This window comes from Dama dama, chromosome X, assembly GCF_033118175.1.
Source record: "Dama dama isolate Ldn47 chromosome X, ASM3311817v1, whole genome shotgun sequence".
NCBI lineage: Eukaryota > Metazoa > Chordata > Mammalia > Artiodactyla > Cervidae > Dama > Dama dama.
In genome coordinates this window covers 89,997,041-90,010,452 of record NC_083714.1, presented here as the reverse complement: position 1 = coordinate 90,010,452, position 13,412 = coordinate 89,997,041, and the positions used below count along the sequence as shown (strand labels likewise).

At 49.6% G+C, this 13,412-nt stretch overlaps 1 pseudogene; it reads left to right on the top strand.

The window, feature by feature from the left end:
• The first annotated feature begins 1,383 nt into the window (after nt 1-1,383).
• On the top strand, nt 1,384-5,313 carry LOC133052759 (uncharacterized protein CXorf49 homolog; annotated as a pseudogene).
• Nucleotides 5,314-13,412: the final 8,099 nt, after the last annotated feature.

Sequence of the window (13,412 nt, the reverse complement as noted above, 5' to 3'; positions counted from 1 at the left end):
TTCCAACACACTACCCAGGCTGATCTACACACTGCAAACCCTATCAAAATCCCAATGGCATGTTTTACAGAAAAAGAAAACTTCATCCTAAAATTTAAATAGAATCCAAAGAGATCTTTAATAGGAAAAGCAATTTGGAAAAAGAAAAAAGTAGAGAACTCACGCTTCCTGATTTCAATATATTACAAAGCTACAGTAATCAAAACTGTGTGGTACTGCCATATTAACAAATAGACCAATGGACTAAAATAGACATCTTAGAAACACACCCTCATTATAGAGAATGTGCCAGATAGCAGACTTGCTGGAAGAGAATAAAAGGAGGTTTCTTTTTTGTTTGTTTGTTTGTTAGTTTTAAGATATTTGGATCAAAGCAAGGGCTCTGGAGTCAGATTGCTTGGTTTTAATGCTACCACTGATCTGCACAGGCCAAATGACCTTGGTTCAGTGACTGAACCTCTCAGTACCTGTTTCCTCCCCTGTAAGAGACTGGTAATCACTGGTACTATAGTCCTAGGAGTGTCACAAGGAAGCATTGAGTGCCAGGCACAGGGTCCCTGCTGTATAAGTTGCTTTTCATAGATTCTGCCCAATTACCTCCCAAATAGATTTCTTGTACCACTGCCACAGGGGTTTGCTCCTAACTTCTCCCACTCTCAGAATGGTTAACCTCTTGGAAGGTTGTCTTCCTAGTGTGTGAAACCTGATTGGTTGTTTTAGTTTACATCTCCAGAATCAGCAGTCATGAGCACCTTTGTGAGTGTAACCAGACACTAAGATTCTCTCTTCTTTCAATTGCCTCAGATCGGAGAAAGAGCTGAGGGAGCAAGGTCAACCCCAGTCTGTCCCTCAAATCTGCCTGCCAAGAACGTTTGATGGAGCAGTTGAGACAGAGATGTTACAGAACAAAACTACAATCCCTTTGTCCTCTGGCCACTTAGGGAGAAGTACGCCGACCACTCACCACTGAGTGTGGGATTCCTCTGCCCACTCTCCCACTGGGTCATAAGACTTGTGGTGGAAGGGTGGCAGGCAAATGCTTTCAGCACATGCTAGGCACCCAGCGCCTCCATCCTGACGTTTCATCCTCAGCTCCCAGGAGACCAGCGCCCTCAGTACCCTCCTGTCTCCTGCTCCACCCATTTGTACACAGTCAGGGCTCAGGGCTGTGACTCTAACAGGAAAGCGGAGGTGGGACCGGAGGAGGTGGGAAGAGAGGCTTCACAGAGGTACACTCGCATCATCACCTTCACCCACCAACTCGCCAACTGCCAGGATGGCCTTTGGGCTTGGCAGCAAGCCAGAGGAGGCCCTCGACCCCATTGGTTACACCTCGAGGGGACGGCCAAACAAGGCGCGTGCCAGTTGGCAAGAACCGGACCAATGAGGAGGCGGCAGCTCTGGCACGCTGAAAGTCTCGCGTTATTTGCAGCCATCTCCTGCCTGTGGTTCCGCTGGTGCTTGATGGTGAGCTCCAGACGACCCCCAGCCTCGCCTACCCTGACCACCACCACAGCGGACACTGCGACCTGGTTGATAAATCGTCGTCGCCACCCCGGGTCCGACAGCCACCTAGATTGCAACAGGAGCTCCCCAGATGATGAGGTGTCTGTTTCCGGAGCAGGTTTCAGCTCAGAGCGCAGGGAGCAGACCAGCGGCCTTGAGGCCGGCTCCGCAGCCCCGCGGGGACCCGACCCTGGCCCCTGCGGCGGCCCTGAGCCAGGGGCACCGCGAAGCAGCGAGGGTGAGGGCGGGGATGGCTTCATAGACCCTAAGGGCTTCGACTCAGAGCGGGAGGTGCTGGAAGCGGGAGGGCCGGTGCTGTGGGGCCGGGAAGGCTGGCCTGGATCCCCGGCCAACGACCAGGGGGACGGCCTGCAGCTGGCTGACGAGTCAGTGGCGGCCATCCTGCAGCAGCTGGCTGACCTGAACGTGCTGGGCACCCACAGATACCTGTCCCAGGAGAGCTATGTGGTCGGCGAAGTGTCTGCCTTGCGGGACCTCGAGGCACGTCCCCGCAGTCGAGGCGGTGCCGCCCAGACATGTGGGGAAACGGCACAGGCTGATGAACCCTAAGAGAGGCACTAAGAGTAGGTTGAACGTGGCTGTGGATCGCCAATGGCCCCCCTCAGAAAGCCCAGTTGGGCTGCTGCCGACCACAAGTCCTCTGATGAGTTCAGTGAGATAGAGCGGATGAGGGTGAGCATTTATCCCAAAGACAGAGGCCAGGCCAAGCTCAACAGCCCCGAGGATCCCGGGAACACACCCAGACGCTCGAATGTCCAAGGCAAGGAGAATCTCCTTAATGTGCCAGGCACTTGCCTGTCCTCGGCTCCCCGAGGATTAATTTCGGTTCTGGAAAGGCAGGGCAGGCAGAGCGATGCAGAACAGGAGGACATCTCTCCCCCTAAGAAAATGCAGAGTGTGCTCTGGGGGAAGGGGGGCGGCCTCCCCTGCTACCCGAGTAGCAGTAGCATCAGCTACTGCAGCTGCCGCTACAGGCAGCCGGCCCGGCCCACTCCTAGGAGGAAGGGGGTCCAGGAGAAGAAATCCCTTGAGGGCATCTCCAAACCTGCCGTGGAGAGAAGCTTCCCTTCCTGGGGGCAGGGAATCTCGGCCACTCCCCTGGAACCGGCCACCTTTCCCCCAATCTCCAGCATCCTGCTGCTCGGGAGGTCCAAGAAGTATGCCTTGGTCCCTTGGGGAGCTTAAGAGTCCAAGCACACCGGCGCTGGGAAGAAATCCGTGGCTAGGCAGGCCCGGGAGTCGGTGGCAGCAATGGCGGTGTCAGGAGCAGACAACGACCCAAATAGAGACCCATTCCCAAAGGGCCAAGTGAGTAGGCTAGGCCCCTCCTCTCTCCCCACTCTTCCCCTTCCCACCCTCCCCAGGACACAGGTCTTCACCCCGTATTCCCTCTCTCCATCCCTCAGGGGTCGTCACCGTGTGGCCCTCGGTCGCTGGGTCATTAGGATGCCAGATTGGGATCCTTTCACTAGGGACAAACGTTAAGGTAGCACTTTGGGTGTGCTGGGTTCGGTTCTCCACTCTTGGCCTGTTTCCAGCCTCCTCCATGAGGCTGGGGCTGGAGTGGAAGGGAGAGCTGGTAGCTGAATTGATTTGAAGGGACCCCTTAAAAGCTTCACAGAGCTTCGTTGTTTAGACACATCACTTTCCTGAATCCTATTTCCTAGCTCTTCCCCAAACCTTCCTTACAGTGGCCCCAGGCTTTCTCAGTGCCACACTGCTGTCCCCAGCTCAGCTCTGCCTGCTGGCCTGGGGCTGACTGACAGGGAATGTGCTAAAGAGATCAGCCTTTCAATTCTCTTTCCAGTTTCCTGCCTCAACTCCGTCTTGAATCATGTGAGTTCTCACACACACAGACAGACATATAAATGCACTGGTACACACACGCACACGCACACACACATCCTTACTCCAGATCAGTGAGAAATCTTGTTTTTAGCTTACCACTGACAGGCCATGGCCAACTTCTCCATCGGTGCATCATGGAGAATCCGGAAGGGCCAACCTCAACATCAGAGGCACACAGGATTCAGGAAACTCAGAGCCTGTGGCCATGAACAAGGGAGAAGTCAGGCCCAGAGGGCCTGGCCCATCAGGTGAGTGTCCTGGGTTTTGATATGGGGGGAGGAGGCCAGGGGTGAGGGCAGAAACATCTGTCTCTGACTCCCTCTCTCTTCCGGGGGTTCAGCCTTGCTCTCAGGCTGCTTCTCCCATGGGAAACAAGGTGTCAACAGGGCTGGACCTGGCCCCATCACCTTCTGTGTGGAATTTGTTTGGCAGGGGTGATCGGTGGCAGTGCCCCAACAGCTACTCTGGGCGTAGACCTGCAGGCTAATAGCCTTTTCTGTGAAGTGTTGTTCGCCCACATTGGTTTCCCAGGTGCTGGCTGTGGCTGCCGCTCTGGGAGGCTCGAACACAGAGGATCCATCGTGGTGAAATGGCTTCCCCTAAGGAATAGGAGGGGCAGGCCCAGAGAGAAGGTTTGGGCTGCCTGCCAGCCAGAGCAGGGGAGACTTGATGCTAGCAGAGGGTGGTACTGCCTCACCTCACGTTAGAGCCTGCTTGGCAGTTTCCACCTCACTGGGAACCTGGAAGCTGGATTGTGTGTCCTTTCCCTGTCAGGTGACCAGGAACCAACTGACCATCCCCCAAGATCGAAAAGGCGGCAGCAGCCCCCCGGAAGGCAGGGCTGTCCTCAGGTAATGTTTTCTCTTGCTCCTGTGAATGCACACCCAAACCCCATGGTGAGATCTGGGTCCAAGTGCAACTGACATGTGTGCCCCCCCCCTCCGCCCCCATTGGGCACCCCAGGGAAGGAGCCCACCTCCTTTCCACTGAGGAAAGTCTCTCCCTTGCCAGTCTAGGCACCTGGTTTGGGATGGAGGGCCCGGGGAAGAGGAAAGGAGGAGGATATGGGAGGTGGTTGTATACTAACCATTTCTCTTCCTCCTGTGTCTGCTGGCCTAGTGTCTGGTGCTACAGAGAGAAATAGATGACCTTAAGGAGCAACTTGGTATGAGGAACCAGGAACAGACAGCAGCGGGTTCTTAGTGCAGAATCGGGGTGGGCCCTTGGGGTAGGGTGGGCTGCAGGTGCAGGGGGCCTCGTAGGGATCAGCATTCCTGTGGGGAGGAGAACCTATCAAGCCTGTCCCTGGAGCATGCGGTGCATGTCCAGCTGGGCGTGCGGACAAGTAGCAAAGTACTGTGTGGACTGTGTGCACACTCTGCCAGCCAGACGAGTCCTAGAGAGCTCCTTCTGATAGGACTTGTAGAGGTGCCTTGTTGGTCTGGTGTGGCCTCTAAGGGTCTTGTTGGATTTTTTGCGAGAGAATTTTTGAATGGTTTGGGCAAGGCCCCGAGCTTGAGAGCTGCTGGCACATTTTGTTTCCTTTTAGGAAATGTCTCCACATTTCATTCCGGTAGTGGGGAGTGATCAGGCCCAAGGTTCTTTGCATCCGGGCTCAGGGTATGTGGGTTTCAGGTTGCAAGGTTAGGTGGTTCCCCACGGGGACAGGGGTTCAGGCTTCTGTGTCTCTCTGTCTGGAACACCTGTTTATGCCTCTCCCTGTTGCAGCCTCCAAGCGGTACCTGGCTAACAAGTTCCAGATCTTTGAAGTGAGTGTTATACACTCCATACCCCTTCCCACATGGTTGGCTGTTGAGCAGGGCTGTGGGCTGCCCTGGCTTGAGGCTCTTCCCTGACTCTGCTGTTTTACAGGTTGAGCCCAGCATCTTCCTGCAAGAGGAGCAGCTGTTACCTCCGGGGCCGGCAAGCTGTGGCTAAGCTTGTTGCCTCTCGTTCTGCCTCCACCAGGGCATCCTCTGCCCCTTGTTTTGCCCCCTCTCTGCCCCAGTTTCACAGCAGATTTTGATTAAAGGACTTCTCATATTCTGTGTTCTGCCCTCTCTCTGGGAGGTAGGGGTAGGGGGAGTGGGGCAAGGCCTGGTGGGGAGCCACTCCATATCAGAGCCTGTTGCAGAACATTACCTCTGGCATCCTGTGTTGGGGACTCTGGGTCAGCCTCTGCTCCCATCCAGGCCAGCAGGGAAACAAGAGTGCCTCTGGTCTGGGTTCACTGAGGCCCTTGTCTGGTCACATTGACCCATCCTCCCATTCCCCTAAAGGCCTGCTTCTAGTTCTTTAAACTCGCTCCTCTGGGATTTGCCGTTTCTGGCCATCCATCACTGACATTCTGCCTCCCCACTGGAAGGAACTCATGACTCACGTACAGAGCTCCAACCCATCCTGCTTGGCCCACTGGACTCATTGTCCTACTTACCCTGACCACTCTCTTTTCCATTGGAGTACCCTCGATCCCTCCCCTGACTTGCCATTGGTGACCTTGCATGCACGTGTAGTTCAGCAGGTGGAAACAGGCACAGTTGCCCTCATCTCTCCCTTCCCAGGCTCTGCCCTCTCATTGGAGTCCCTACTGCCGGTACCATTTCCACCCCCGCCACAGTCCCACCTCGCACGCTCGAACCTGCACTCAGTCCTCCTCTCCTCTTTAGCCCTCAGCCCTGAGACTCAGGCACCAAGAGTTTCGCTTCTCCTTCGTTGGATTCAGTTAAGGTCTTGGGCATGAAGCCTGGACCCAGTGAGCTGGGGAGCAGGAGGGTAGGAACAGGGAACACAGGTGACAGGCTAGTCTCTGGGCTGGAGGTCAGGAGATGCATCTGTTTGGTGCCAACCTGGGTCAGACTGCACCCTGGCAGCTAGAGATGGATGGTGGAGTCCTCAGTGTTTTCACATCCTCCCTGCCCTAGCCAGCTGACCACCCTCGCCTCCAGCCTGAGCCTCTCTATACCCTTGAGTGGAAATGGGCCCATCATGCTCTATAGCAAGTGTGGTTAGTAAGTCTCTGTTCTTGCAGGGTCCCCGTCAAATACTGTTCCACCAGACCCATGACACAGATCTTCCAACAAATGATATTTCCCAGAGTATCCCAGCTCAGTATCCCAGACTACTTCTTTGGGGCACATGACAATGAGTCTGAACTCTGTGTTCAATTTCCCCCTCACTGGAATTTGGGGAGCACTTCCTTTCCCTCAGCCAGCACCCCAGGACTGTGCCAGCCTGAGACTCAGAGAGACAGATCTGTGTTGGAGTGAACTGAGGGTAGGTTCTGCCTGACACCATTCCTGAAAGACCAGGGTTTTATTACACAGAAGGGGGTATGAGGGTAGGTAGCACATTCAGAGTTGGTGCCTGGATATCTCTCTGTGTGAATAAAAGTCAGCAAGGATAATGCCCTTGAGGCATAAGGATGTGATTCGGGGAGTAAAGAAAGTAGAGACTGGTCCAGATTCTGTAAGGCATTGAGTGAGCCGAAGCAAGGGTCGCATCCCAAATATTCAAGGGGGTGTGTCACATTCCCAAAACGTAGGAGGGGAATGATGCAGGAGTCACCAAACCTCAGGACAGGGTGTTGGGACTCTCAGAGAGTTGGAGTCTCTGGAGGAAGCTCTGGATCCTACCTTGCCATGCTATGATATCTGCCAACTGCTGAGGGTGTGGATGAATGAAAATGGGAAGGGTGGCTCTGGCGAGCACCAGGGATACTGCTGCTCATCTTAGAAATAGGAGACCGCCCAACATGAGTTTCCTGAGGCAGGGGCGCAAGAAGGGTGCCCTGAGGAAGCGAAGTTAGGAGTGACTGCACCTGGACAATGGGGAGCACTTGCCCCATATTCTCACATTGATTCCCTTCCAGGCCTCTTGGCCTGAGGCCAGGTGGACAGACTACGTGTGGGTGGAACCATCAGAGACTTCAGGGTCAGAAAAGAACATGCGTGGGACTTACTCCTTACACTCAGACCCCTCCCTGGAGCAGGTGGGCTTGATCACTTAGTCTACAGCTGATCCAGTGGTCATTGCCTGGTGGTGTAGCCCATCTCACTGTTGTCTGAGTGAGTAAATTTGGCATAGACATTCTGGCTGAGGTCTCTGCCCACTGAGACATGTAGGTAAGCTGTGCCCGGGGAGAAGTCCAGCACCAGCATCAGCACCACCCTTGGGCAGAGAGGGGCCCGGGACTGTGGTCACCAGGGTGAGGAAGTGGAGAAGCTCATGGAAGTGGAGGTGCGAGGGCGTGAACACAACCCCTCATTCACTTTTTACCAGGCTCCCTTCCCTCCTCTGAGCACACAGTTCAGACCAACTACCTCACTATAATATTCTGGAAACATAGACATCACAGGCCTTGGCTCAGCCCCAAGCCTTCCACTTCCAGTGGGAAATCTGTGGCAGGGCCTGAGGCACAGGTTAATGAAATCCATCTGGGCCCCAGGGGGTAGGAGGAATGCAGAAGCCCGGCCTCATTCAGTGCACCCCTGTTGCCTTTCCCCTTCATCCTTGGAGAACCCTAGGCCCCATCCTGCCTGGTTCTGCTGCCTGTCCAACTCCAGGGAAGCCGCTCCCTCCCTATCACACCTGCAACCCACCAGCACCAGCCCCAGGTCTACCGCTTTCTCTGGACTATTGAGGGACACTGGCACAAACAAAGAATTTACAGTAGGTGAGCCCTGAAGAGAGCACTGGCTGCGGTGGTCACAGTAATCATGCCCCAAAATGTCCAAGTCCTAATCCCTGCAGTTGGCTTATATGGTCCTTTGCATGATAGCAGTTGGTTAAGCTTGCAGATGCAATAAAGGCTGCTACTCAGCTGACTTAAAGTGGGGACACTCTCACCTCCAATGGGCAGGTCCAGCCAGGCACTCTGGGCCTGCCAGGGTTGCCAGGTGGACTGTCCCTGTGTGACCCAGGCAGCAGCGTTTGAGTGACTACAGTGTACTTGTTGTACCTGTGCTTGTGCAATCAATGTTGACTTCCTGGTAAGTACTGCTCAGATGCAGATGGAGGACTTTTACAAAGAAGATTCACTTTCTTTCAAAAGATTTACCCTTTCTCATTCATAAAACAACCTTTCCAAACATAGAAGAGAAATTGCATGGAATTAAATGTGAGTTAAACAGGCAACACATATACACATTATAGAGAGTCTAAGCCTTCAATCTGACGAATAGGTAGGTAACAATCAACCCATGTCACTATACTCACGTGACATGTACATTGCATATCCAGGAGTCACCTGTATATCCTTTTCCCTCACAGAATCCTCGTGGATAAGTCTGCCTACTGCCTATTCCATTTACTTGACATTCTTGAGGAGGCCAAATTATATATAGAGAAAACAGATGGGGTGTTGCCTGCATCTGGGGATTGACATAAGGGGTTAACCGACAAGAAACCAGAAGCAATTTTGCAGGTGATGAAAACGGTTTTTATTTCGATTGTGGTGGTAGTACCATAAGAGGATGTGCTTACAGCGGCTCAGAGACTTTCTAAGTAAATTGTATCTCAATAATTCCATATTATTGTGATGCTAATACTCATTTTCAACAGCACAAGAGACAGTTTTACACATGGTCATCACCAAATGGTCAATGGCAACATCAAATTGATTACAGTCTTTGTAACTCAAGATGGAGAATCTGTATATAGTCAGAAAAAAACAAGACCTGGAGTTGACTGTGGCTCCGATCATCAGATTCACATAGCAAAATGCAGGCTTAACCTAAAAACGTGGTGAAAACTTCTAGACCAGTCAGGTATGACCTAAGGCAAATCCACTCTGATGATGCAGCAGAGGCGACAAATGGATTCAAGGGATTAGAACTTGTAAACAGTGTGTCTGAAGAATGATGGACTGAGGTCTGTAATACTGTACAGGAGGCTGTGAACAAAGCCATCCAAATGAAAAAGAAAAGAAGAAGGCAAAGTGGTAGGAGGCCTTACAAATAGCTAAAGAAAGAAGAGAAGCAAAGATCAAGGGAGAAAGGGACAGGTATATCAAACTAAATGCAGATTTTCAAAGAACAGCTCGGAGAGACAAGAAGGCCTTCATCAATGGACAGTGTATAAAACTAGAAGAAAAAAAGAAGAGGAAATTACTAAAGATCTCTTCAAGAAAACTGGAGATATCAAGGAACAGTTTTTTCCCAAAGATGGGCACAATAAAGGACAGAAACAGAAGAGAACCAGTGGATGCCGAAGAGATCAAGAAGATGTGGAAAGAATATACAGAAGAACTGTACAAAAAAGATCTTAGTGTACTGGATTACTGCAATGGTGTGGTCACCACCCAGAGCCACCTATTCTGGAGAGTGAAGTCAAGGGGGCCTTAGGAAGCACTGCTCTTAATAAAGCTAGTGGCTGCGACAGAATTCCAGTAGAACTTCTCAAAACCCTAAAGGATGATGCCATCAAAGTGTTGCATTCACTATGTCAGCAAACCTGGAAGACCTAGCAGTGGCCACAGGACTGGAAAAAGTCAATCCACATCCCAATTCCCAAAAAGAGTAGTACCAAAGAATGTGCTAACCATCGGACAATTGCACTCATCTGCTATGCTAGTAAGGAAACACTTAAAATCTTGCATGCTAGGCTTTAGCATTATGCGAACCAAGAGCATCCAGATGTCCGAGTTGGGTTTAGAAAAGGAAGAGAAACCAGAGATCAAATTGCCAACATTCGCTGGATCATAGAGAAACCAAGGGAATTCCAGGAAAACATTTACCTCTGTTTCATCAACTACGCCAAGGACTTTGTCTGTGTGGATCATGATAAGCTGTGGAAAGCCCTTAGAGAGATCGGAATACCAGACCATCTTACCTGTCTCCTGAGAAACCTGTATGTGGGTCAAGAAGAAACACACACTGTATGGAACAACTGACTGGCTCAGGATTGAGAAAGGAGTATGACAGGGCTGTCTGCTGTCACCCTGTTTGTTTAATCTGTATGCTGAGCACATCATGAGAAATGCCGGGCTGGATGATTTACAAGCTGGAATCAAGATAGGCAGGAGAAACCTCAACAACCACAGATACGCAGGTGATACCACTCTAATGGCAGAAAGGGCAGAGGAACTAAAGAGCCTCTTGATGAGGGTGAAGGAGGAGAGTGGAAAAGCTGGCTTAAAACTAAATATTGGAGGAAAAAAAAATATCACGGCATCCCACCCCATTCCTTCTTGCTAAATAGAGGAGGGGATGGTGGAAATGGTGACAGATTTCCTCTTCTTGGGCTCTAAAATCACTGCGGATGGTGACTGCAGCCATGAAATCAGAAGACGTTTGCTTCTTGGCAGGAAAGCTATGACAAACCTGGACAGTGTGTTCAAAATCAAAGACATTACTGTGCTGACAAAGATCCATATAGTCAAGGCTATGGTCTTCCCAATGGGCACGTAAGGTTGTGAGAGTTGGACCGTAAAGAAGGCGGAGCCCCAAAGAATCGATGCCTTCAAAGTGTGGTGCTGGACAAGACTACCGCGAGTCCCTTGGACAGCAAGGAAATCAAACCAGTCAATCTTAAGCGGAATCAGCCCTGAATCCTCATTGGGAAGGAATGATGCTGAGCTGAAACTCCATTATTCTGGTCATCTGATGTGAACAGTTGACTCACTGGAAACGTCCCTGATGGTGGGAAAGACTGAGGGCAGAAGGAGAAGAGGGCATCAGAGGATGGGATGGCTGGATGGCATCACCGATGCAATGGACATGAACTTAGGCAAACTTCGGGAGATGGTGAGGGACACGGAGGCCTGGCAAGCTGCAGCCCATGGGGTCGCCAAGAGTCAGACACGACTGGGCGACTGAACAACAACAACAAACCCATATTCTTGAACAATGATAAAAAGTAGAAATCACCTGCAGCAAAAAAACAAAACTGTAGAGAAAAACAAATATGTGGAGGCAAAGTCACTGAAGAAATCAAAGAGTAAATCATAATATAACTATAGGGAAATGAAAGGGAGAACACAAACCCTATGGAAGGCAGCAAAAGCAGTTCTGAGATGGAATTTTATAGCAATACAATCTTACTTCAGGAAACAAGAAAAATCTCAAATAAACAACCTAACCTTACACCTAAAGCAATGAGAGGAAAAGGAACAAATAAAATGGAAAGTTAGCAGAAGGAAAGAAATCAAAGATCAGAGCAGAGATATAAGCAACAGAGATTAAGAAAGCAATAGTTGAGATCAATGAAACTACTTTGGCCACCTGATGTGAAGAACTGACTCATTGGAAAAGACCATGATGCTGGGAAAGATTGAAGGTGAGAGGAGAAGGGGACGACAGAGGATGAGATGATTGGAGAACATCCCTGACTCGATGGACAGGAGTTTAAGTAAGCTCCAGGAGTTGGTGATGGACAGGGAAGCCTGGCGTGCTGCAGTCCATGGGGTTGCAAATAGTCGGACACACCTGAGTGACTGAACTGAAGTGAATAAAACTAAAAGCCGGTTCTTTGAGAGGATAAGCAAAATTGATAGACCTTTTGCAAGACCCTTCGGGAATAAAAGGGAGAGGGTTAAATTCAATAAAACTAGACATGGAGAAGTAAGTTGCAACTGACATCACAGAAATACACAGGATTGTAAGAGAATACAGGAAGCAAGTATTTGCCAATGAAACAGACAACTTAGAAGAAATGGACCAATTATTAGAGTGGTGCAATTTTCCAAGTATGAACCAGGAAGAAATAGAAAATACAAAGAAACACATCATATGTACTGAAATTGAAACTCTGATTTAAAATTTTCCAGAAAACAGAAGGCCAGGACCAGATGACTTCAGAGGCAAATTCCGTCAGGCATTTAGTGAAGACTCAATACCTATCCTTTGGAAACTATTCCAAAACCGTGCAGAGGAAAGAACACTCCCCAAACCCATCTTATGAGGCCACCGTCACCCTGATACCACAAGCAGACAAATATACCACCAAAAAAGAAAGTTACAGGGCAATATCAATGATGAACATAGGCACAAAATTCTCAACCAAACAGTAGCAAACCAAATCCAGCAAGACATTAAAAGGACCACATAGCATGATCAAGTGGGATTCATCCAAGTGATGCAAGAATTTTTCAATATCCACAAACCCATAGATCTCAATAGATGTAGTGAAAGCTTTAGAAAAAAGTCCAACGTCCTTTTGTGATAATAACTCTCCAGAAAGTGGGCATAGAGGGACCCTATCTGAACCACATTTCACAAACCTACCGATAACATCATACTCAATGGTAAAAAGAAGAAAGCATTTCTTCTAAGATCAGGAAGAAGAGAAGGATGGCCACTCTCACCACTTTTATTCAATATAGTTATGGAAGTTCTAACCACAGCAATCAGAGAAAAAGAAATAAAAGAATCCAAGTTGGAAAGGAAATAAAGGTGTCACTGCTTGCAGTTTGCATGATACTGTGCATAGAAAATCCTAAAGCTGCTGCCAGGAAACTATTAGAGCTCACCGATGAATTCAGTAAAACTGCAGGATACAAAATGAATGCACAGAAATCTCTTGTATTTTCACATGCTGACAATGAAATTTCAGAAAGAGAAATTAAATAAACAAACCCCTTTACCATCACATCAAAAAGAATAAAATGCCAAGGAATAAACCTAAGGAGACCAAAGAGCTGTACTCACAAATCTATAAGATGCATGCACCCCAATGTTGATTGCAGCACTATTTACAACTGCCAAGACACGGTAGCTACCTAGATATCCATCGACAGAGGAATGGATAAAGAATATGTGGTACATATATACAGTGGAATATTACTTAACCATAAAAAGAATGAAATGATGCCACTTGGGGCAACATGGATGGACGTAGTGATTGCTATACTGAGTGAAGAAAGTCAGAAAGAGAAAGACAAATGTCCCTTACATGTGGAACCTAAAAAATTGTACAAGTGAACTTATTAACAAAATGGAAACAGACTTTGAAAACTTATGAATACCAAAAGGGGAAGGCAGAGGTAGGGAAGGGATAAAGATCCTAATCTATAACATCCTAATGAAAGATGTTGACGATGA